Source organism: Amblyomma maculatum, unplaced genomic scaffold (genome assembly GCF_055883805.1).
Source record: "Amblyomma maculatum isolate TAMU_Amacu unplaced genomic scaffold, ASM5588380v1 scaffold_15, whole genome shotgun sequence".
Classification (NCBI taxonomy): domain Eukaryota; kingdom Metazoa; phylum Arthropoda; class Arachnida; order Ixodida; family Ixodidae; genus Amblyomma; species Amblyomma maculatum.
The window spans coordinates 12,331,584-12,357,777 of record NW_028146740.1 but is presented as its reverse complement, the minus strand read 5'-3'; the positions used below and the strand labels follow the sequence as shown (position 1 = coordinate 12,357,777).

At 48.1% G+C, this 26,194-nt stretch overlaps 1 pseudogene; it reads left to right on the top strand.

Annotated features, from left to right (window-relative positions):
• Positions 1 to 20,568: 20,568 nt before the first annotated feature.
• LOC146172050 (uncharacterized) lies at positions 20,569 to 25,379 on the top strand (annotated as a pseudogene).
• The last annotated feature ends 815 nt before the right edge of the window (positions 25,380 to 26,194 follow it).

The following is a 26,194-nucleotide window of genomic DNA, read 5'->3' as shown; positions in this document are numbered from 1 at the left end:
TTGAGTACGTCCAGAAGGACATTGCGGAGTTAGAGAAAAAATTGCAGCAGGAAAGAGAAAAAAATCTTGAAGCTAACGATCGAAAATCAGGAGCTCAACTCACAATGCGATTCGTTAAAAGGAAGTCTCAAGAACTTGAGGTACGACTTGTTCAATGTGAACAATATTCCCGAAACCACCACCTTGAAATTCAAGGTGTCCCAGAACATTTGGATGAAAATTTCAACGAGATTCTGTCAAAACTCGGTATGCAGTCAAAGAGCCGATTAAAGACGTGGATATTAGGACTTGCCACCTCGTTCCTACTCGAAACTCCGGGGGATCTAATATTGTTGTTGTTCGATTCATGTCCATAGCCAAGCGTGATGGTGTGCTGCAGAATTTCAAAAAGGTGCGGCTGACTACGGAGTATGATGGACTGGATGGCAAGATTTCAATCTATGTCAAGGAACACCTAACGCCCGAAAAGAAAAAACTTCTTGGAGGTGCAGTAGCAAAGAAAAAGGAACTTGACTGGAAGTACATGTGGACGAAAAATGGTGCTATTTACTCCCGCAAAACTGATGAATCCAATGTCGCTCGTCTGTGTCTGCAGAATGATCTCTCAAAAATGGCGTAGTAAGTGCTTATGCTCAACAGACACATATCTGATTCCGATTCTTAGACTAATATGGATGAGGCAGCACTTTTTACACCGTATGAATTCAACCGTTTTCTAAGAAAAAAGAGCGCGGTACATATTTGCCTGTGCTACATTTGAACGTGCAGTGCGCTTTAAGTAAAACGGATCAACTGACAACTTTTTGTCGAGCCTTAACTGCACGTTTGACGTAATCATGATGTCTGAAACATGGTATCGCTTTGACAGTGACGTTATTAGAATTCCGGGATAACGGACTTTCGTTCTTAACCGAAGCTCGAAACGTGGTGGGGGCGTTGCCCTTCTAATCGAAGGAAACTACTCTTGCCAGATCGTATCAGAACGCTGTCTAAGCGACCAGAATATTGAGACTCTTACGGTTCATTCTGGCCGTCAATCCTTTACTGTAGTTTACCGCCCACCGCAAAGCAGTATAAACGAGTTCCTTCGGGGTTCTGAAAAAGAAATCAATTTCTTGTCAGATAATTTCTTATCTTGTGTAGGATGTGCTGTTAATATAGACATGAGTGCCAACAGCTCTGTGCAACAAGAACTCTCGATATTGCTTCAAGCTGTTAGCTTCCAGAACGTCATAAATAGCCCAACGTGCATAGCGGCTGCGTCTTCTAGCATTATCGACCTTTTTATCACGAAATATAAGTGCCTCTCACCGCCGGGCGTTTCGCAAAGAACCAGGTTAAGAAAGCAATAGAAACTATGAAAAGGGGGAAAACAGGTGGAGAGGATCAGATAACTATAGATTTGCTAAAGAACGGGGGAGATATTGTACTAGAAAAACTGGCCACCCTGTATACGCAGTGCCTGCTGTCATCGACGGCACCGGAAACATGGAAGAACGCAAACGTTATCTTAATTCATAAGAAAGGGGACGCTAAGGTCTTTAAAAATTACAGACCAATCAGGTTACTGTCTGTTACGTATAAGGTATTTACTAAGGCAATCGCTAATAGAATCAGGACAACCTTAGACTGCAATGAAATAACGGATCAAGCAGGGTTTCGGAAACGGTACTCTACTATCGATCATATCCATACCTTTAACCAGGTGATAGAAAAATGTTCGGTATATAACCAGCCCTCATACATAGTATTCATTGATTACGAAAAAGCATTTGACTCAATAGAAATCAAGGAGAAGAAACGGGCATGGGCAGGACATGTAGTGCGAAGAGAGGATAACCGATGGTCGCTTAGGGTAACAAACTGGATTCCAAGGGAAGGAAAGCGTAGCAGGGGGCGGCAGAAAGTTAGGTGGGTGGATGAGGTTAAGAAGTTTGCAGGGTCAAGTGGATGCAGCTAGCACAGAACCGGGTTAATTGGAGGAATATGGGAGAGGCCTTCGCCCTGCAGAGGGCATAGTCAGGCTACTGCTGCTGATGATGATACAAAGTGAAGGAGGTGGAGGATTATCCTGCTCTTCGCTCCCCGCGTGTCTTGCTGTGCCGATTTTCTGTGCTCTCTCCTGCTTTGCGAGTGCTCTGAAAGCAACCAAATCAACAGATATCCAGCGTGCGGCATCCGCGATCGACAATGATGTGTGCCTTAGTACCAAGAAAATATATAGAAACGAGGCCTTTTTTTTTTCTTGGGAGGAGGGGGGAGAGAGGGTTGGAAAACATGCCTTGCTGAGGCGTTTCAACAGATTTTCGCAAAATCGCCAATAAATGAACCCACATTGTTATTATTCATAACGAAAATATGTCGGAAGTGCAATACAAAAGTGATCCTAGTTATAATTCGATCAACACTACTCGCATGGAGCACCCTATTCGCGTCACAGGTTTCGTGAATGCAAACCAAATATAAATGAAGCACGACCATTTGATAAAAAAAATCGAAATAAAACACGATTGATTTCACCTGCCTTCCGAGCCAGCGAGCCGGTTATGCCGCGTGCAGCGCGCGGAGCAAGCATGTGCTTTTGAGACTGCTACCGTTCGTGCCTTTGAAGAAACACATCCTTCGGCCTATATACTTACACTTGTACTGAAAGATTTACTTTAGTAACGTCGTATTAATAAAAACAAAGCCGTATATAGATCTCATGCTACAGGCCAAAACGATGATCAACAAGCGAGCAACTTTATTACAGAGTGCTGATAATACTTCCGCAGTTTTTAAACATATTATTTACGACAATATAGTTACATAGCAGACTTACCTCGAGATACAATTCCTACGTTTTCGCTAACGTGGGAAACGCATTCACAATCAATATTTACTCATCGCCGTCTGTCGTCTGCTCTACAGTGCAGACGGGAATAAAAATTGCCTATAATTACGTTTCCTCCATGGAAATACGCGACAGGTTGTCCAATCATCAAGACGGAATGCAGGCGGCATGTCCCGATGCGCCTGCGAGAGCGTGTCAGGGCGCGTGCTCTGCGAGAGAAAGCGCGCTGCGCACGGTGCGAAGGCAGCGAGCCGAGCTGGCGGCGCCCCAGTGTGTGTTTTTCTGCCACAGATGGCGCTGCTCATCAGGAGTCTTCTTTTGGCAATTTGTATAATCTGAGAATTAGTAACATATATAGTTCAGTCGATACATGCTTAAGATGTGCAATTAAAAAGAAGGTAAAGTGTACTCAGTGTGAGGAGCAGGTTAATCTCAAGGAAACGCGTTTTGACTCTGTAGGTGAAGCGGAAGGCAGCGACTTTTTGTGTCGGTGTTGCGTGCTGAGTGCGCGTCTAGATAGGTTTGATCGAGAAAGGGGCAGTTTAGTGTCTCGTGTGAATGATTTAGAAAAGGAAGTACGTTTGTTAAGGACAGAAAATCAGAAACTGCTTGGACAGCTTTTTCAAATGGGAAAGAAAAAGGCCAACTTTATCCTTGGAACCAACGAAGACGAACATTCCAATGCGGGCCACGTGGCTGGGGCCAGCACTGGCATGGAAGGCATAAGCAAAGTAGGTCAGGCGGATCCGAACCGTCAGAGTTATTTAGAAGCAGCTAAGACGCCGGAAAAAAAGGAAGAAGTAAGGAAGAACGAAAATCCCAGAGATAAGGACACAGATAACCGAAAGCAGGAGCCAACCGTTGGGAGAGGGAGAGAGAAGGCCCATGTGCTTATCGCCGGAGATTCTAACATGAGCAGGTGCAAGCGAGATATCTTGGAACATGTAAAGGGTGATAAGAGAGTGTTAGTTGGAGCCTTCCCAGGGAGCACAATGAGGGCAGTGCTGAAAGAGAGTAAAAATAGGCTGTTGAAAAATTCCACAGAGCGCAGTGTGGTGATAGTAGCCGCGGGGCTAAACGATGTCCTTAATGGTGACGCTGCAGGAGTGGTGCAAAAAAGGAGTTGACGAGATCAGGGAGATAGCACAGCAAGCGCAGATAGTTGTATGCACAGTACGAGATGTGGTAGGATTGAACGGAAAGCTGGAAAAGGACGTGGTGACAGTTAATCAGGACATAAGAAAGTTAAGCCTGGAGAAGCGTTTAGAAGTGGTTGAGGTAAACGGGGAGGTGCATAAAGCAGGTTTTGGTAGGGCTTTTCAGTGAGATGGCATTCATTTTAACAGAAGGGTGGGAGCAGAGATCGGTTGGCGCCTGGCAGGCAGGGCTGTAGCTTTTTTAGGGGGTCCGCGAGGACTCCGTGCACAGAGGTAGTTAGAAGTGAAGCGGAAGGAAGTGTAATAACGGAGGTTGAGCCCCAAAAAATGGCAAGGAGGAGGTCGAGAAAGAAAAGTACAAAAAAGAAATTTAACACTAGGATCAGCTACATAAACATGCAAGGAGGTAGAAAAAGAGCGAAATGGCTAGAGATAGAACAGCAGTTGAAGGATGACAAAATAGGTGTGTACGCTCTTTGCGAGACTCATCTCAGGGATCTAGAAGATCCGCCGTTTATAGAAGGCTACGTCTGGGAAGGGTGCAACAGTACGAGACCGGAAAAAAAAGGGTGGAGGGGTAGGTATGTTGATACACCAGGGAACAAATTGGCAAAGAATTAAATCATCTTGTAAAGAACATATCTGGGTTTCAGGAACAATTGCTGGCATAATGACATGGCTAGGGGTAGTTTATTTAGGAACAGGACATCAATGCAGGCAAGAAAACAAGGATATTGTTGAATGTCTCAGTGACGATATAAGCCAGTTGGGAAACGGGGCCAATATTATTCTGCTGGGGGACATGAACGGCCACATCGACGATCTGGATGGATACACGGATTGTAACGGGAAGCTAATGCTAGATTTCTGTGAGCGACACGATCTAGTTATAGTAAATAGAGAAACAAAATTTGAAGGCCAAATCACGTGGGAATTCTGTAAGAGGCAGACGACCATTGACTACTGTCTATTGTCGCAGGGGGAGGAGGAGGAAAAAAACTTTATTTGCAGAAGAATTCGAGGCACGCAGGCCTCCTGGGTCTCCGCACGACCCCACTCACGATCTAAACGTTCATATTACGTTTATCCATGACGTATGCGGCCCGGCTGACGACGATCTTCTGCCTGGCCGGGTCCGGTAATTGCAGTGAGGTCTCCCAGTCCTCCCAGGTTCGGAGAGGCACCGGCCCGGCGGGGGGAGGAGACGCAGGGCAGGATAAAAGAATGTGGGTAAGAGTGGCCTTGGGGTGGGTGCACAAAGTGCATATGGGGGATACCGGCTTAAATTTAGAAAGTAGAGCTGGTGTCTGTAGAGTTCGTGTCTGCAGACGACGCCAGATTGACTGCTCTCTGATAGTGAGGGATGGGTGGGGTGACGGATAGATGAGGCGCTCAGCGCGGGAGTTTGCGGTGAACTCAGTAAACGAGTGCATACGATCCTTCGAGAAATCCCCCATGAGGTCCGCCTGTGCCCGGTTTCTTGACCCTCCGGCTAAGGAGTCGGCAGCCTCGTTGCCGGGATTTCCCGAGTGCGCAGGCACCCAGATGAGCTCAATCCGTCGGGGGAGGTGGGCATGTGCAGCAAGCGGTGCGCCGGAGGATGAACCCGACCCCTGGCATAATTTAGAATGGCAGTTTTTGAATCACTGAGTATATAACTGGCATCGGTGTATGCCAGAGCAATAGCTATAGCGGTCTCCTCGGCTTCTTCAGGGGTCGTGCCTGAAGGAAGCTCAATAGTTAAGGGGGAAATGTGGGGGTTGTGGACAACTGCAGTGGCTCCGCTCTCATCGCAGGCGGCATCTACCCAAACGGCATCGGGCTCATTCCCGTACCATTTGTGGAGCGCTGCCGCGCGCGCCTTCCTGCGACCTTGGTCATCAGTGGGGGTGCATGTTCCGAGGTAATGGTTTGACATAGATTGAAATGTAAATGTGGCTAGGGAGTGTTAATAGGGATGAATTGTTTGCAGGAATAGTGATGCCTAGCTTTGTGAGTATATGTCGTCCGGTAGTTGTAGCAGCTAATCTGAGGAATTGTGCTTGTAAATGGGCCACTCGAAGTTCATGTATTGTATTATGGACTCCAAGTTCGAGTAGTTCCTCGTTACTAGTGCTTTTCGGTAATTTAAGTGCTGCTTTTGTTGCTTGCCGAATTAATGAGTCTATTTGCTGGACTTCACTGCATGATAGTTTGAGGTATGGTGTAGCATAAAGAATTCTGCTGAGGGTATAGGCGTGCACTACTCGAAGTGTGTCCGCCTCTCGAAGCTCATGTGCGCGTCCTGTCACCCTTTTTATGATTTGTGTGGTGTTTGCAACGGCCTTTTTGAGCCGCTTAATTGTGTCGACGTTCTTTCCATCCTGTTGCAGCTATAGTCCCAGAATGCGGATGGTATGAACCTGTGGTACTTGTCTTCCCTGAATTCGAATTTCTATGGGGCTTTGGTAGGTCCGTCCTTCAGGGGGTATGATTAGTAATTCTGGTTTTTCTGGGGAGCACTCTAATCCGATTGTTGCGGTAAGCTTGGCTATCGTGTCTGCTGCTGTTTGTAGCGTGTCTTCGATTTCACCGTCTGATCCGTGTGTTGTCCAGAGTGTGATGTCATCGGCGTATATGGTGTGACCGAGGTGAGGGATTTTCTGTAGTTCTGCGGTTAAGGGGATAAGGGTAATGTTGAACAGAAACGGGGAAAGAACGGAGCCTTGCGGCGTCCCCACGTTGGCAAGCGTGTACGGTGAGGTGTGGAGATTGTCGATGTGAAGTGTGGCTGTCCTGTGCTGAAGGAAGGCTCTTATGTAGTTGTAAATCCTAGGACCAGTTTGAATGTTCGTGAGTGCCTGTAGGATTGCTGTGTGTTGTACATTATCAAACGCTTTTTTGAGATCTATTGCTAGTATCGCCTTAGTATGCGATGGTATATGTGGGTCAAGCACTGCTGACGTTAGCTGCAGCATAGCGTCCTGCGTAGATAGACGGGGCCTGAAACCGACCATTGAGTGCGGGTATTGGTCCGTGTCGTCCATTTATGCAGTTAGCCGAGCTAATATAACCTGTTCAAAGAGTTTTCCTAAGTTTGAGGTGAGCGATATTGGGCGCATATTCGCTGGGGAAATTGGCTTATTGGGTTTTGGTATGAGAATTACTTTCCCGTGTGTCCATTCTGCTGGGAGTGTCCCTTCTTCCCAGTGTTTGTTATAGAGGTCCGTTAGTTGCTCCAATGATTTATCATCTAGATTTCTTAGCGCCGCATTTGAAACCTGATCTTCGCTTGGCGTTGTGTTCTTGAGCTTGTGAAGTGCTGCCCGTATTTCTGATGTCGTTATTGCAGCATCTAATATATCATTTGGTCCTCCTGCATAGGAGGGAAGGGATTGTGGTTGACCCGGGGTGGTGTGCATATGCTTCAGAGTAGCTAGTAGGGCATCTGTGTCATCTCTGGGTTGATGGGTTAGTCTAGTTATTATGTTTCGTGTATATGTCTTCCTCTGGGTTGGGTCCAGAAGGTGCCGAAGTAGGTGCCATGCACGCTTTGTGGTGAGATTTCCTTTTAGCCCTTCACATATTTGTGTCCAATTCTGCTGAAACAATTGCTCTCCATAGTCTTCAATTTGGGTGGCCAGATCATTAATCTTCTGCTTAAGTTTGCGGTTGTGCTTCTGTGTGGCATACCGTTTATTTAAACTACGGTGGGCCCCAAGTAAATGCGCCATTCTGGCATCTAACGTTGGCACATCTTCGTTTGTATCAATGATCTGCGTATTATTTTCCTGGTCCTGAAGTAGTTGTCGCACCCATTGCCTTAATTCTATGTTGTCTTCAGCAGGGGTGTTTTGTCGTTTTCGAAAATTTTCCCAGTTCACCAAACGATGCTTATATGTCTTTGGCGTGCACTGTGGTCCCTCAAGGGTTAGGGTGATGATATAATGATCGCTGCCTAATGTGTGTCCGGTTCGTTCCCATTCCAGGTGCGGGATGTGTCTACTGAGCGTGAGATCTGGGCTGGTATCCATAATACCAACTGTACACTGTCTGGTGGGCATTTCAAAATCATTATGTACGGATAGCTGTGACTGCTGTATCTGATTGGACAGAACCTCTCCTCTGCTGTTTGTACGGCTGTATCCCCAATCAGCGTGTGCGCAGTTTAGGTCCTCCGCTATTAATAAAGGTGTTTTCTTGGCTTCCTTTGCTATTGTCCTAATTAGATTCGCGCAACGAGATGCGGGGCTACTAGGAGGGTTGTATATATTGGAGACTATTAATGATTCTTTAGTAACATCATTCGGTATAATTTCTACGGTAATGTGTGCTACCTCGTGTGTGTAGTCGTGTATTGTGTGTCTGAGTGTGCGTCTGATGTAGGTTGTAACCACGGGCTTGTCCACGCTAGGTGCATGGTATGCTGTATATCCTGGTATGTTGAGTGCTATACGAGTTTCTTGTAGAAGTATAAGGTCTGGGGGTGACGAGTTGCTAGTAATGAGTTGCACTAGAGGATCCCGCCTTCGCTTAATGCTCCGGCAGTTCCAATGCCAGATTATTAGTGGGTTGTTGTTGCCCTTAAGAATTGGAGGGTGAGCTGCCATCATGCTGCACTCGGGGTGCTGCGGAGGGGGGTATTGGGGGTTGGATAGAGGGATAGCTTGGTGGATGGATAGAGGGATGGCTTGGGAAGAGAGAAGTGGGGGATGATTGGAGAGGGAGTGAGGATGAGCTGCCATCATGCTGCACTTGGGGTGCTACGGAGGGGGTTATTGGTGGTTGGATAGAGGGATGGCTTGGGAAGAGAGAAGTGGGGGATGGTTGGATGGGGAGTGTAGCCAATTTGGCGTCAACTACGTTCATTATGCGGGTAATTGCCCCCTCTACCATCGTTTCTACTTTAACAGTTAGATGGTCACAGAATGTGTTTAGCCGCGCCTCTAGCTGGGCCGTTAGGGTTTAGAATCGTTCTTCCATTTTTTCTGGAAGAGTTCGAATTTTGCTTGAAATTTCGCCTCTAAGCGGGCTTCTAGTTCAGCTAGAGGATCGGTGTCGCTGTTTAACTCTATGCGCTTCTTTTTTGGCGGGGGGGTATCAGGAGGGGATGGAGTTTGGGTGGTTAGGGGGGTGGTGGGAGGAGGAACATTTGAGTTGGTATCTGGGTGCAATGAAGGAGATAAGGTCGAGGATGAGTGGGAGAGGTGTTGCTGTAGGCGTCTTACCTCCTCCCTGAGCCGGGCCATCTCCTCTGCCTGACGGTCTGGAGTGCGGGCGACCCTTTCTGCCCACGTGATTCCCATGCGCTTCTCGTCAGTTGTGTCGTCTTGACGCGTCCGTCGTAAAGACCGTTCTCTGGAAGCGCTTCCGCTGCGGCGAGGCTGTTCAACGGAATCTCTGTGCCGGAGCCGTGTCACTCGTTGCTTCGCCTTGCACCATCCTGTTCCCGTTAAGTGTTCACCACCGCACAGTATACACTGGGGGATGCAGAGTCCCTCATGGTCCGCTCCATGGTCGACGCCACATCTTGGGCATTTTGATTGCTTCGGATGCGGGCAAACATCGTAGCGATGGCCCGGTTGCCGGCAGTTGGTGCAGCCCTCTGGCCTTGAACGGTATGGTGTACACAGGTGTACACCGCCAAAGTAAATTAGTTTCCGGGGAAGTGGACCTTGTGCGAAAGTCACTAGAATAGACTTAGTGCGTCCCATACGACGAGCGGCGATAATGTCCGCATCTGGGTTTCGTCTTTGGAGATCTTGAACGATTTCTTGGTCTGCTTCGTTCCAAAAGGCATTCGTAATGACGCCTCGGACAGCGTCCGATGCTGGCGTTATGTACGCAGTGACTGCGTACTCTTTGCAGGCGTGCGTTATAATCTTCACCTGCGCCAGTTGAAGTGCGGCCTCTTTGCTTGTTGTGGCCATCGTGCAAGTGTTGTTACTTGGATGGATGCGTAACTGGACATGATCTCCCAGTGGTGTGTTGGCTGCTGCACAAATACTTCGGAGCAGTTGCTGTGGCTGCACTGTGGGGAGATATAACCCTCCTTGTGAGCGGAAAATGACCTTGTATGCTTGATGAGGTAGTGGCGCTAATTGTCTGTTGCGGCGTTCAACAATCCTTGTGGCGCGCAACTGCGTTCCGTTGGGTTTGTACGTCGGTCTCCACGGGGACGCTGACGACGACGCGGGTCCCGCGTTGTCTGCTTGGTTGCGTGATGTTTCTTTTTTCTGGTAGGTACTGAGCACGTTAGTCCATTCTGAAGGATTAAAGTCTCCCTCTTTGAGGGCCTGACCCTCAACTTGCACTTGCATTGTGCACGGCGGTAGGGTGGCAATCCAAAGCGCATAGGCTTAGCGCGGCGGCAGTGCCGCTTGAGTCGCTTTCGGACGGTTCTCGATATTTTGGCTGGAGCTAGGGGAACCAAAATTGGTGGGAGTAACCCACTCACCTTCTGCTGGTAGTGGTGAAGTTTCACGTCCGTACCCGGTCCCTTAATTCTGTAGCGGGCAAGGTTTCGCGGAGCCGTGCTGAGGTGCGTCCGCTCTTCTTGGCCCCCTAGCGGCCGTTCTCTATTGTCGCAGGAAATTTATAGCAAGGTAAAAAAAAAATGGAAATAGACGAAGAAGGGGAGCGTAGTCTGTGAAGTGATCACAAACGTATTAGTCTGCAGATGGGGCCCGTGATGAAAAGAGAAATGGAACTTAGACAAAACGTAAACGCAAAATTAAACGACGATCGAATAGCGCAGATAGCAGCAGACATAGAGGAAGCAATAGAGAAAAGCCCCATGGAAGACTGGGATTATGAACAGGTAGAACTGCTCATAAGGAGGAAAATTCAGGAGGTTAAAGTAGCAAACCGCTGGAATGGAAAGAGCAAGCCACGGAGCTGGTGGAATAAGGAAATCAGGGAAGCTATTGAACAACGACGGGCTGCTTCAAGAGAGCACCGAATGACAAAGAAAGCACATGTATCTCAGGAGGAAATCGACCAAAAATGGGAATCATATCGACAAAAGAAACTTCAAGTGCAGGCCCTCGTCCAAAGTAAAATAAGACAGTCCACCGATCGCTGGGTGGCTGATATACACGATGCCTCTAGAGGCGGAGCAAGAAAATTCTGGAACCATATAAGCTGGCTAGGGAAGAAGAATCAAAGAAAGCAGGATCGGATTCAAGATAACGAAGGAAATCGTTTAAAGGGAGACAACACAGTGAACTACATTACATCAGTTATAGCCGAGCCATTTAAGAGCGACGATAGGGTAATCTCCGAAAATCAGGAAGCAACACAAGGTAGCAGAATACAAAGCAGCTTAGAACTGACCAATCTAAACTGGAAAAAGGCAGAAAAAAATATTTCTAAAAACACATCTACAGGAATAGATGGAATTCCGATCAAGCTGATTAATCATTATGCAAGATGTAGAGGTAATCGGGAAAGTGCGATGCAGTGACCACAGGATGGTGAGGTCCCGAATTAGCCTAAATCTGAAGAAGGAACGCAACAGATTTGTAAGAAAGAAACCCATCAACGAATTAGCGGTGAGGGGGAGGGCAGAAGAGTTCAGGATCTCGCTACAGAATAGGTTTTCAGCTCTAAGTGAGGATGGCGACATTACCCTAGAGGCAAGGAACAATTATTTCATAGATATCATTACTGAGTGTGCGGTAGAAGTAGGCGGTAGGATAGTTAGAGAGGATACCGGCAAGCTGTTTAAGGAGACGAAAGATTTGATGAAAGCTTCCAATCCAACAGACCAGATCGAATTGGCCGAGATATCAAAGCTAATCAATAAGCGCAAGGTGGCCGATATAAGGAAGTATAACATGGAGAAAATTGAGCATGCTGTAAAGAACGCGGGAAGCCTTAAAGCAGTAAAGAGGAAATTGGGCATAGGCAAAAACCAGATGTATGCGGTAAGGGACAAGGCGGGCAACGTCATCACTAATATGGAAAAGATAGTCAAAGTAGCCGAGGAGTTCTATACAGATCTCTACAGTAGCCAAAGTAGTCAGGACCGTAATGAGATTGGCGGTAGGGAAAAACAGTCAGACGTTTCACCAGTGACGAAGGACGAGGTCAAGAAAGCACTAGAAACTATGAAAAGGGGGAAATCAGCTGGAGAGGATCAGATAACTAGAGATTTGCTGAAGGACGGGGGGCATATCGTGCTAGAAAAACTGGCCACCCTGTATACGCAGTGCCTGGTGTCATCGACGGTACCGGAACCATGGAATAATGAAAACATTATCCTAATTCACAAGAAAGGGTACTCTAAGGACCTTAAAAATTAGAGACCAATCAGCTTACTGTCTGTTACGTATAAGGTATTTACTAAGGTAATCGCTAATAGAATCAGGACAACCTTAGACTTCAATCAAGCAAAGGATCAAGCAGGGTTTCGGAAACGGTACTCTACTATTGATCATATCCATACCATCAATCAGGTGATAGAAAAATGCTCGGAATATAACCAGCCCTTATACATAGCATTCAGTGATTACGAAAAAGCATTTGACTCAGTTGAAACCTCGGCGGTGATGCAGGCATTGCGAAATCCGGGGGTAGACGAGCCGTACGTGAAAGTGCTGGAAGATATATATAGTGGCTGCACAGCAACCATAGTTCTGCATTAAGAAAGTAACAAAATTCCCACAAAGAAAGGTGTTAGGCAAGGAGACACAATCTCCCCAGTACTATTCACAGCTTGTTTACAGGAAGTATTCAGAGACTTGGAATGGGAGCAGTTAGGGATAAGGGAAGATGGAGAATTCCTCAGTAATCTGCGATTTGCTGATGACATTGCCTTGCTAAGCAACTCGGGGGATGAACTGCAAATAATGATTAATGATCTAGACAGGAAAAGTAGAAAGGTAGGCTTGAAAATCAATATGCAGAAGACTAAGGTAATGTTCAACAGCCTCGGGAAGGAACAGCAGTTTACGTTAGGTAGCGAAATACTGGAAGTAGTAGGCGAATATGTCTACTTAGGACAGGTAGTAACCGCAGATCCGGGCCATGAAAAGGAAATAACAAGAAGAATACGATTGGGATGGAGCGCATTTGGCCAGCACTCGCAGATTATGACTAGCAGCTTACCGGTATCGCTCAAGAGGAAAGTATACAACAGTTGCATCTTGCATGTACTCACCTATGGGGCTGAAACGTGGAGGCTAACCAAGAGAGTTCTACTTAAGTTGAGGACAACCCAGAGGGCTATCGAACGAAAAATGGTAGGGGTAACATTAAGAGATAGAAAGCGTGCAGAGTGGGTCAGAGAAATAACTCAAGTTACCGACATTCTAGTTGAAATTAAGAAGAAGAAATGGACATGGGCAGGACATGTAGTGCGAAGAGAGGATAATCGATAGTCGCTGAGGGTAACAAACTGGATTCCAAGGGAAGGAAAGTGTAGCAGGGGGCGGCAGAAAGTTAGGTGGGCGGATGAGATTAAGAAGTTCGCAGGGGTCAAGTGGATGCAGCTAGCACAGAACCGGGTTAAGTGGAGAAATATGGGAGAGGCCTTCGCCCTGCAGTGGGTATAATCAGGCTGATGATGATGATGATGGTTAATCAACTTGGTCCAAAAAGTAAGGAAACGTTGTTAAAACCTCTGGAAACAGTCATAACGAATAAGCAAATTCCGGACAGCTGACGGCAGAGTAAAATGAATTTGATTTATGAAGGGAAAGGAGAAAGGATGCACATAATATCCTACAGGCCGATTACCATAACATCTGTTATGTACAGGTTGTGGGATTCGGGCTTGCTGCGGCTGCCCTTTGCGCGGCCGCCGCCCGCTTCCCAGTTCTCCCCGTTCCCTTTCTCCCGCCTGAAGCGGCGGAGAGGGGCTCGGACGACTTGTCAGTGTCGTTCGGGCCACAGCTCCGCCCTGGCGTCCCAGTGGCTGTTCTCATTGGCGCCTTTTGGCGGGAACACGGCACCGCTTCGACGGCCGCGATTGCGCGACTGTCCGAGCGGAGCTCAAAGAGAGACCCCTCCGAGACATCGCAAGGTGCGTACGCAACTGTTCTTGTCTGCCGGCCTTTGTCCGCGCAGACCAGTGTGTACTCGAGTTCGTCTGCTCCGGGTCGTACCTGAGAGCGCAACTCGAGCCTGTCGATCGTGGTCCAACGATCCGCGACAGGCGTACCTTGCGGTGGTTGCCCACTCTCTCTCAAAGGAACCCTTTGGTCACTGCGAGAGAGATCACAGCACGCCTTTGCGTGCTTGCGGCGCGCACTCCGTGTCACTTCGCGCGCGCAGGGGAGCCTTGCTCCTCGCGCGCTCCCTTGACACGGTGACTGAGTATGTGTGTGTATGTGCGTTTGTATATATGTGTATGTGCGTGCGTGCGTGTGTGTGTGTGTGTGTGTGTGTGTGTGTGTGTGCGCGTGCCGCTGGAGGATGGCGTTTCAATAAACGTCTCCTTTGTGAACTTGGAGGTTTGTGTCCTTGCAGCGAAGTGCTCTCCTCCCGGTGGAGGTTGAGTGCGCGCTGCGGTGTTTCAGTGTGCGCGTGGTGACGGCTGATCGGGGCTCCGGCTCGCGCGACGCTCGAACCCGCGGTGGTTTGTGGCCTACGTCCACGTAGAAACCACAACTGGCGCCCAACGTGAATTGTCCCTGGCTCCATGAGTCGGACAGCACATCGGCCGAGCCGGTCGCCTTGACGATCAAGCTCATGCGCCATGCCTGCCGCCCCTTGCGCGGCACTCGGCAAAGGCACTGAAACACGCTACATGGTTCTTCGGACCACCCTGCGGTGCGACCGTTGACCATATGCCTCCGCTATTTCAGCTTTACGCCGTTGCAGAAGCAATGTGTGCGACGCCGCCGCTGCCGGCATCTCCGCACAACAGCACCCGTACCCCGCTAGCAGCCATTTCTGTTTGGGGAACGGCGAGGCGTCGGCCGGGCTTCCTCTGGAAACCGCGCTGACAAGGCGCTCAGTTGGCTGATGCGGCTCCGTGAACTTGCGAGCCGGCTGGAGCGCCATTCTCTCCTGGTACAGCATTTCGACTTTTCGGTGCAATATCTACAGGGGAGAATGAACGTGGTAGCTGACGCGCTATCCCGTGCCCCACTCGCCCGCGGCGGCGTCTTTACGCCGGCAGGCGAAGGGTTCGAAACAGCGGACGAGCCGCAGATCGGCACGGAGGGGACGCCCGCAGACGGGTTCCCCATTCCGCTATCCGGGTAAGCAGCGCTTCGCAAAGCAGGCGAGGGTGAAAGCTCTTTGTGAGCTCATCTGAGACGCTGATGCCAGCGGAAGTTTTGCTGCGAATCTGCGGGGGGACGAAACCAGGCTCTCCTTTGGGATGACTGGGATCGTTTTCAGCCATGAAGAGCTACGACGGTCCAGCAAAATGACCCGTTTTGACGCGTTGTCAGCGACGGTCTCTGGGAGACGAAGCGCCGTTACGCTGCTTGTATTGCAGCGGGCGCAGCGCCGTTACGCTACTTGTATTGAGCGGGCGCAGGGGGGGCACGAGCTAGCGTGTGTCGCGGCGTGCCCCGGGGATTCATATTTGTTGGGCCACGACCGGCTCGCGCTGAAATACATAGCCACGGATGATGAGTCCATGAACCATATGAAATGGCTATTCCCCAGTGTCTGAGCGGCGCTCTGTTGCGTTTCTCTCACGACAAACCATTGGCTGGTCATCTGAGTGGCTCCAAGGTTTCCAGAAACTGAGTCAATCGGTGACTGCAGCCGGCATGAAGTGCGACATTTTCCGCTTTTGCCGTTCCTGCCATGTCTGTCAAATGGAGAAGTCAAGGGGTGGCAAGCCACCGGACATAACGAAACAAACTGACAGTGTGCGTCCGTGGCAGAATGGCCACCTGCGATTTCATGGGGCATTTCCTCAGGAACAAGCAGGGGCTCATTGCTGGAGAATCCCCCTATGGGGAATGCCAGCCGTGCCTACATTGCAGACCTGAAGGCCTATGCGTAACGGTGTGACGAGCTTGCGCTGGTGTCCATTGTCACCACAGGCAAGAGCCAAGGCACACCCGATGCGGTGGAACGCAGCCGTGCCCCGCACCGGTACAAGGTGAGGCGACGTTCACCTGTGTGATTGATGCCGGACGGCGGGCCTTTTCCGCAACCGAAGGCATACCGCTTCACCGAGCGAGCTTGCTCGTCGAACCCTACCCGGAATCAAGGTTGGTCTCCCCCTTTTCTGGCTCGCTCAGTTCCAGCCTTTGTGTTTTATTTTGTTTTTGTGTCTCTTTTTCCATTTTTCGTTTTCTTCTGTTTCCGTTCTTGCTTCCTATCTTGTAAATATTGTACAGTGAGTGCCTTCTTTTGTACAGCGCGTCATCTCTCTTCTTTTTTTTTTTTGAAATTGCGAGGGTTGCTCATTAGGCAGCCCCGACGCGCGGCTTTTCCGGTGTGTGTGGAGATGAAGTTGGGGCCGTTTGGGGACGGGGAACATGGACGATGCCCCTTTCACCCAAGGCCGCCGCGGTTGCGAAGGTGCTCGGGACAGGTTCGCCGCTGAAGGTCGGCATCACCCTTTGTTTGGTGTGTGAGTGGCTGTGCGTGTGCGTGCCTGGGCGTGGAGGCGACGACGTCGCGCCATGTGTGTTTGCCGGCGTGTGCGGAGCGCGGTGGAAAGGAAGCCCAGCGCGGTCTTCCCATGTGCGCCTTAGATCGCCACGGGGTCACGGACTTTCCACACCCGGGGCCCCTTCGGCGTGTTCGCTGTCCCTGCACCTAACCTGTACCACCACTGATCGAGATCGTTTGCAGCCAAGGATGAACGTTGGCCACCCAGAAGTCAACGAGCGGTGAGTCACCTCAGGCTCCCTGAGCTGCACCGACGAACTTTGGAACTTCCAACATAGTTGTGTTTGTACATAGTTGTTCGGTACATAGTTGTGTTCTGTACATGATTGTGTTCTGTACATAGTCGTTGTTACTTAGCCTCCGGAACTTGTTACATTATTCTTCATGTCATCTTGTTCATTTTTTTGTGCGCCTTGCTAATGTTTGTCTTTCTTGAGTGTCTGTCTTTTTGAGATCTTTTCTTGCTGGAACTGAAGTGTAGTTGACTTGTTGCGTGAGGATAGCATTCTTTTCTCCATGCTGGGGACCTGCCGCGTGCTTTCACTGAAGGGTAGGAGGGCAATTAAGGAGAGGAGGATGTGGGATTCGGGCTTGCTGCGGCTGCCCTTTGCGCGGCCGCCGCCCGCTTCCCAGTTCTCACCGTTCCCTTTCTCCCGCCTGAAGCGGCGGAGAGGGGCTCGGACGACTTGTCACTGTCGTTCGGGCCACAGCTCCGCCCTGGCGTCCCAGTGGCTGTTCTCATTGGCGCCTTTTGGCGGGAACACGGCACCGCTTCGACGGCCGCGCTTGCGCGACTGTCCAAGCGGAGCTCAAAGAGAGATCCCTCCGAGACATCGCAAGGTGCGTACGCAACTGCTCTTGTCTGCCGGCCTTTGTCCGCGCAGACCAGTGTGTACTCGAGTTCGTCTGCTCCGGGTCGTACCTGAGAGCGCAACTCGAGCCTGTCGATCGTGATCCAACGATCCGCGACAGGCGTACCTTGCGGTGGTTGCCCACTCTCTCTCAAAGGAACCCTTTGGTCACTGCGAGAGAGAGATCACAGCACGCCTTTGCGTGCTTGCGGCGCGCACTCCGTGTCACTTAGCGCGCGCAGGGGAGCCTTGCTCCTCGCGCGCTCCCTTGACACGGTGACTGAGTATGTGTGTGTATGTGCGTTTTGTATATATGTGTATGTGTGTGCGTGTGTGTATGTGCGCTTGTATATATGTGTATGTATGTGCGTGCGTGTGTGTGTGTGTGTGCCGCTGGAGGATGGCGTTTCAATAAACGTCTCCTTTGTGAACTTGGAGGTTTGTGTCCTTGCAGCGAATCCTTGCAGCGAAGTGCTCTCCTCCCGGTGTAGGTTGAGTGCGCGCTTCGGTGTTTCAGTGTGCGCGTGGTGACGGCTGATCGGGACTTCGGCTCGCGCGATGCTCGAACCCGCGGTGGGTTGTGGCCTATGTCCACGTAGAAACCACAAGGTTGGCTATGCAGGCGGTGAAATTAAAGGTGCAAGCATGGGTAGAAAGTAACAAGATACTCGGAGAACTTCAGAACGGCTTTAGAAATGGTAGGCGCTTAGATGATAGCCTGTTCGTGCTTACCCAATGCATCGAAATATCTAAAGTGGAAAATAGACCTTTGTATTTGGCCTTCATGGACATAAACGGGGCGTACGACAACGTAAGCAGGGAACTCCTGTGGAACATATTAAAAGAAGAAGGTATCGGTTATGAGATAATGGAGTTCCTACAGTAAATATACCGGGGTAACAAAGTAGAAATTACGTGGGAAGGGATAAGAAGTATGGAAGATGTCAAAATATGCAAAGGATTAAGACAAGGCTGTCCTCTATCACCGCTGCTGTTCATGTTTTATATGATAAACCTGGAACGGAGGATACAAGACAGTAACCTAGGTTTTAACCTGTCATATAGATTAGGTGGAAAGGCGGTAGAGCAGCGCCTCCCCGGTTTGATGTATGCAGACGATATTGTGCTGCTAGCTGAGAGTCTGGAAGAATTGCAAACTCTAGTTAATTATTGCGGAGACGAAGGGGACGCTCTAGGCTTCAGTTTTAGCGCAGTTAAGCCGGTTCTGATGATTTTCAACGGCTCAACTGATCAGGGACTTAAAATACAAGGCCTTGAAATACCTAGGGTAGCAGAATATAAATATCTGGGGGTATGCCCTTACAAAAAAAGCTTAATGAGTTTCTGATTAAATGTTAATTACATTCCTCATCATGCACATTAACATTTTTATACATTTTCTTGATGCATTTTTGATGAGTTTCACAAGAAAGTTGGCCACCGTGTTTCTGGTTGGTACCTAATGTGTGCATTTCTTGTGTGTTGTTCATGAGTCTGGTCTTGTCTGTTGTTCATGGTCTCTCCAAAACGGCCTGCTCGCAAGTCCAAGGAGGCATTGGAAATGGAGCGGCCTTGCGTCCGTTTGCTTGGAGGCGGTGTGGCAGTGCGTCGGTTCGCGTACACAACCTTTCACTTTTGGATAAAAAGTAAAAGCTAAAACGTAGCGAAGCACCTCAACTACATTAAAAAAAGCTAAAAAATTAAAAAAATAAATCTAAGCAAAAAAAACTGCACCTCTGGCGCGATTCGAACTCGTTACCTCTTACTGCGTAGCTTTCTACGCTAACCACTCGGCCACTCGGGGAACTGGCAACATTGGTAATGTATTTGCTTCTTATGTCTGGACTGCATTCATAAGATTGGGACTTAATGTTGCGAAGCATGTTTCGAAGTGTACAGGCCATTGCGGCTGCTCTAACAATTACAACTTCTTGACCATTAGAACTTGCATCTAATGTTCTAGATACCTATAGCGCACTATTTTGTCTACTGCAGTCATTTTAACATGTCGAGTTTGGCATCGCTGGCAAATTTATCAGCGCTGGCTATTCGGTGGTTGCTACCTTGGGCGTAATTTTCGCTGAACACGGAGCTGTAGCACGAACCTTTAAGGAAAAAAAGTGCGACCAAGCTTCAATACCGGCAAGCGCAGCAGCGCCAACACTATTTTACTGGTAACTGAATCTTATTTGTATCTAAACATTTCAGGAAGCGATGCGATGACTGAGGGCTCGGCTAATCTATACGCAGAGCAAGAAGGAAGTCGAAAGCTTAAGAAACACGCAAAATATCATGCATTATAAAGAAGGCATTGCTTCTCGTGCCCTGGTCGCGCACATGCTCCCAGGACGGTCCAGTTCCGAGTCAACGCACGGCTCGGGTTACGTCCGCGCGTCGTCGTCGGCGCAGGCCGGGGTACCCCTGCTGGTCTCTCCAAAACGGCCTGCTCGCAAGTCCAAGGAGGCATTGGAAATGGAGTGGCCTTGCGTCCGTTTGCTTGGAGGCGGTGTGGCAGTGCGTCGGTTCGCGTACACAACAATATCTAACAAAACTTGAAGTTGGACTAGATGGTGCATTGTAATTTGACTGAAGATAAAGCGCACGGGAAGACACACACAAGAGAAGAAGACACAGGACACGCGCTAACTCACATCTGGTTTATTGCAGCAGTAACAGCAAATATATGCTGAAAAGGGGTCATGCGCAGTACATAACAATCACATAAAGACAGAGGAAAAAAAAAATATAAGGAATATTACAAAACATTATCAAGGAATATCACAGAACCCGATCAAGAAAACTGATCTCTGCCTTCCAGAGCCGCACCGACGTATCGCTGACACACCTATCTCCCCTTTTCCCGATATGGAATGCCTCCAAAAGCTCACGCGCTGTCTTATCACGGCCTCTGCCCAGAATCTTAATGTCAGCCAGTCGCGGCTCGCACGCAGTGCAGTTCGCGCAATGCGCCGCCAAATTTGTTCCTCCACTCCTTAAAGCCCGCAAATGATCCCCTGCTCGATCATTAATACAGCGCCCGGTCTGGCCAATGTAGGCCTTCCCACAGGTCAGCGGGATCTCATAAACGACCCCCATGCAGCAGTCGACAAACCACTTAGCATGTTTTTTCTCACAACCGCTCGGTTTTCCAGCACGCGAAATGCGTGAGCCAAGCTCCGCCATCTTCTTCGGAACGGAATTCCTCTGGGCCCAGACCTTGAACCAAGCCTTGCATTCGACTGAGGGCAGGCAGAGCTGTGTTCGTCGGGCTACTGATGTGGCAGTGGTTGGTGATGCGGTGTTGCCGGGGGACATTTCCAATATTTTAAGCAAGGGTCCCAAATACTGTCAGGAACCAAGTGTACCGGCCCATGAATTGCTCGTGCTCAATCGGCAAATAGCTAGGAAGGCTGCAGGAGAAGACCAAGAAAGATGCCTTCTTGATGGTGTGGACGCGCTGATGAAAACTGCCAGGACCTCCGCGGGCCGTTCCAAGGATGGGTGGGGGAAAGTTGTATCCTTCTTCCAGCACAATGAGTTACGACTGCTTCAGTCGGACAAGGAAGGAGGCTTCGTGGTGTTGACTGAAGAGGAATACCACAGGAGAGCGCAAGATGCGATCGCCAAGAATTTCGAGGAAGTAAAGTCCAGCGCCACTAGAGTGAAGGGTAAAGCGGCTGCCTTGTGCAAAGACTTGGTTCTCGACAGGTTAGCAAATGATATTGTTAGTACTAGGTGTAATGCCCTCTCAGTGTTTTCTACGGCTAAAACACATAAGCTGAATGTACCTTTTAGGTCTGTTGTTAGTGAAAATGGTACTTGGCAGCATGTATTAAGCAAGTACCTTCAGAATCATTTAAAATCACTGCAGTTTCAAGACCCCTTTTTAACGAAGAATTCGAATGAAGTGGTGAGCTTTCTCGAGGAATAAGTCGATTGGCTATGTATTCTCTGTAGACGTGGAAGATTTATATTATTCGGTGCCTCAAGCTGCCCTGTTCGTTGCTGTGAGAGATGCTATTGAAGAAAGTGGGGTTGTGCAATTTCAGAACTCTAGTGGTCTAACAGTGGATGATTTTATACGTGTGCTTGAGTTTTATATTGGTGTTACGTTTATCTCTTTTGAGAACAGATTTTATCGCCAAAACAAGGGATATGTATTGGTTCTTGTGTTGCCCCGGTTCTTTGTAATGTGTTTTTAGCTTTTGTTGACCGCGCCCTTGAGCAGAGCTTTAATGGGAAAGGTGTTTTAAAGGTATTTCGGTACGTGGATGATTTTCTGATTGTTCTTAACAAGCTACCAAACTCGACGTACACTGACGCGGTGGGTGGGATTTTGGACAACTTTCGGCAGAATGGGAGAGGTCTGGTTTTCACTCATGAACTTCCTTCACATGGTTCATTGCAGTTTTTAGATATTAACGTTACTTTAGGGAATGATCATGTTTGTTGGTTGTACGCTCCGCGGGCACAGAAACAACTTTTGCCCTACTCTTCGGCACATTCTAAAACTGTTAAAAGAGCTATCGCTAGCCAATGCTTAGGGTCTGCCCTCACGAAGTCGTGCCCGCATGCTGTGCAGTCGAGTTTTAATAGGCAAATACAGCGGTTGCTGTCTGCTGGGTACCCCTGCGCGGTCATTATGTCAGTGACGGAAGCCCTGCTCCGGAAAACCAAGCGAGCCATGTTTGGAAAGAAAACTGCTCCGGTGAGAAATACGGCTAAACCTGTTGTGGTACCGTATATGCATAAGGTTGCGCACCACGTGAAGAAAGTGGCGAACAGACATGGCGTGCCGGTGGTGTTCTCCGCTCCGAAGAAGATGGCGGAGCTTTGCTCACGCATTTCGCGTGCTGGAAAACCGAGCGGTTGTGAGAAAAAACATGCTAAGCGGTTTGTCGACTGCTGCATGGGGGTCGTTTATGAGATCCCGCTGACCTGTGGGAAGGCCTACATTGGCCAGACCGGGCGCTGTATTAATGATCGAGCAGGGGATCATTTGCGGGCTTTATGGAGTGGAGGGACAAATTTGGCGGTGCATTGCGCGAACTGCACTGCGTGCGAGCCGCGACTGGCTGACATTAAGATTCTGGGCAGAGGCCGTGATAAGACAGCGCGTGAGCTTTTGGAGGCATTCCATATCGGGAAAAGGGGAGATAGGTGTGCCAGCGATACGTCGGTGCGGCTCTGGAAGGCAGAGATCAGTTTTCTTGATCGGGTTCTGTGATATTCCTTGATAATGTTTTGTAATATTCCTTATATTTTTTTCCTCTGCCTTTATGTGATTGTTATGTACTGCGCATGACCCCTTTTCAGCATATATTTGCTGTTATTGCTGCAATAAACCAGATGTGAGTTAGCGCGTGTCCTGTGTCTTCTTCTCTTGTGTGTGTCTTCCCGTGCGCTTTATCTTCAGTCAAACAACAATATCCTTGCCCGTAACACCCTCAAGCATATTGTCCAACCACAGCACCCATTCGCTTGGCAAGAAGTGATTTGCAATGGCACAAACACCCAAGACGCAGGGTATAAGTGTGTTTTGAATGAAACATATGTCGAAAAAGCTTTTTTTGTTTTTACAGTGCATGCTTAAAAGAAATGAAAACATAGTAAAGAATATACATTCGCTTAGTGATGTATAATTTCCCTCATTTGAGAAAGTCAATGTATTTCCACATTAGCTCCTATACAAAAATACTGTTGTGTTTTCCAAGTACAAAACTTCTTGCGTAATCTCAAATGAAAGTCTGTTGCGGATCTCATGTTAAAACACATAAAAATTGTTTCTTATGCAACATCCTACATATGCTAATCAGAAATGAAAACATAGGGCTCTGAAAGTGTGCAGTTAACAAAGAAATAATATATATTCACTTAGTGATGTATACATTTCCTCATTTGAGAAAGTCAATGTATTCCCACATTAGATCCTACCCAAAAATACTGCTGCGTTTTCCAAGCACAAAACTTCATGTGTGATCTCAAAGGAAAGTCTGCTGCGGATATGATGTTAAAACACATCTAATCTTGAATCTCCGTTGAGTAGTTGATGACTCATCAAAAACACGTTACGTGGGTAACAGAAATTCAATATCCATTTTTGTAAGGGTGGGTAAACGAAGGATTGGCATACATTGGAAAGCATGAGCAATCACTTAAGGCCAAAGGGCGAAGGAATGCCGGGATAATGAAGCATAAGGCATTGTAGGGATACAATAGGTATGAGGGTTTGAGGGGTACTTGGAAAGGAATTATGGTGCTTGGACTTACTTTCGGGAATGCGGTTTTGTGCCTAAAATCAGAGGGACAGTCGACATTAGAAATAGATCAGAGCTCCGTTGGACGATTAGCACTAGGTGCCCACGGCAAAACTACTAACGAGGCGGTACAGGGCGATATGGGCTGGGCATCTTTCGAAGTACGGGAGGCTCAGAGTAAAATATTATATGAGGAACGCCTGATGAAATTGGACAGTAACAGATGGGCAGGTAATGTATTTAAATACCTGTACTTAAAAAGGGTTGACTCACAATGAAGGAAAAGACCTAGGAAACTAACTAGTAAGTATGCTAGTCACAAGGACGGAGAAATAAAGAGCATTAAGCAACAGGTGAAAAACACAGAAGGTAAAAATTGGATAAATGCAATGGAAATGAAACAGAGTGTGAAATTATACCGAAAGGGGAAAATGCAGATCAGGAAGGAAGATTTCTTTGATAACTCAAGAGGCAGTGCCCTATTTTTTGAAGCTCGATCAGGGTGCCTTAGAACACGCAGCTACAAAAAAAAATTATCAATGGAGATGACGCATGTGCTGTATGTGGTAACTCCAGTGAAACAATTGACCATATTATACTCGAATGTAATGGTATTCATCCAGAAGTTGATGCAGGCGCAATCACTGTTCCTGAAGCTCTGGGGTTTGGAGATACCAGTGGCCGGGTGAATAAACCGGCGGTGGAAACTAGCAAAAAACGACTGGAAGATTGATGGCTTAAGCCACCAATCTTCCAGAGAAGTGACATAATGTTAGTTATGTAGAAAAAAAATTTAATATATAGAATGATGGTTTAGTTAAACAATTTAAATCAATATTTAAGATATAGGTGGAAAAATGAGCATGATAGTTACTGCTACCACCCCGTTTCAAAGGGGACGCTCCTATATTCCATCCATCCATCCATCGTAGCGCTCCCCAGCGATGCTTTGGAAGCCTATACCAACCGTAAATGCTCCGCATATTTGGGAATGAAATTCTACCCCATATCACCTCCCACTGCATGCCATAACTGCTCCGTTCTAGGAGAGTGAAAATCAACCCCAAATGAACTCTCGCGGCCACCTGCAAGTGCTCTCTTTTCTTGGGGCAAAAATGTTACTATAAACCAGCGTTTAAAATCGTACCTCGTTTTGGGAGTACGTTAGAGGACAATCGATTTAGTCCGGTTTGGATGGATTCATATTTACACTGTGAAATTAAAACACCGTGTGGGAATTTGAAAACGCGCTTACACTCTGAGTCTTTGGTGTTCGTGCCATTGCAAGTCACTTCTTTCATACCAAAGGAGTGCTGTGGTTGGAGAATATGCCTTAGGGTATTACGGTCGGGGATATGGCTTAATAAGCTGCTTAGGACTGATTAACTTCTTAGCCTTTTATAAATAAGTGCCATTTTGCAATATATCCGTATGTCCTAAATTAACCGCCAAAAATAACGCTAAAATTAAAATTACACAGAAGCGCTTTCTAAAAAATGAAACTGAAACAGAAACAAAATTTCACCGCCAGGAGGCCGCCGGCAGCTACCCATGCTACCTCCCCTTTCAAAATTCACAATATGGCCGTTTGCACGGTGGGGTGCGTTTCGACCACGTTTCAGCGAATGCTAAATGTTCTTCTTCGGTTGCTTACCGTCTTGAATGCATTTGCATTTTGCGTGCATATGTGTTACAGAAGTGTGCACGCTTGTGAAGTGCCGTCTACAGGCGGTGTTTAACGCAAACGGGCATGAAGTGTACGTGCTTCTTTGTGCTTTGCTCAGACGCCAGGACTGCTGCACCGTGTCATATGTTTCAGAGGTTCGAAAGAAGATGGCATGAACGCTTTTTTTTCTGCCTGACTGAGAGGTATACGCGCCGACTGCTTCGCACTCGCGCTGAATTCGCTACTATGTGTTTCAGTGCCGGTGATACGAAGGCGGACAGCGTACTGCACGGCTGACGCAATCGCCTGTAAAGGTAAGCATATTCTTATGCACATTACGCTTTGTGGGAACGGTGTCCAACCGGATTGCTGTATTCTGTGCCTTTTTGTGCTGGAACGCTCCGGAAGGTGTTGAAATGAAAGCTGTGAAACGCGCTTGTTTTCAGCTGGATGCCAAATGATATCGCACATGTGGTTAGATGTCGCGGCGAATCACGCAGGTTTCGCGCAAGAACATCGGTCCCAACTTTCTTTAAAGGAAATAATGTATGTGCTTCGTTTTTCTTGCATTTAGTTCGCGCAAGAGGTTCTTTGGAGTTTGATACTTGCGTTCAGTTCGCAACGTCTCGGCTTTGTTCTGCGCGTTTCTGTTCGTGCTAGTTAATGTGATGGGGCAAAGGAAACGCGCTATACATTTGTATACAAAATATATGCTGGACTTTCGAGATAGCGTTAGCACTTTAGCGACGCAGGGACACAAACCATTTTCCCCTCCGTCACCATGCCCTTTCCGCGCGGCTGGTGATACCAAGGTTGCAGAATAGATCAAGGTGAACCGGGGTGGCATGGTCCTTGTTGGCGTT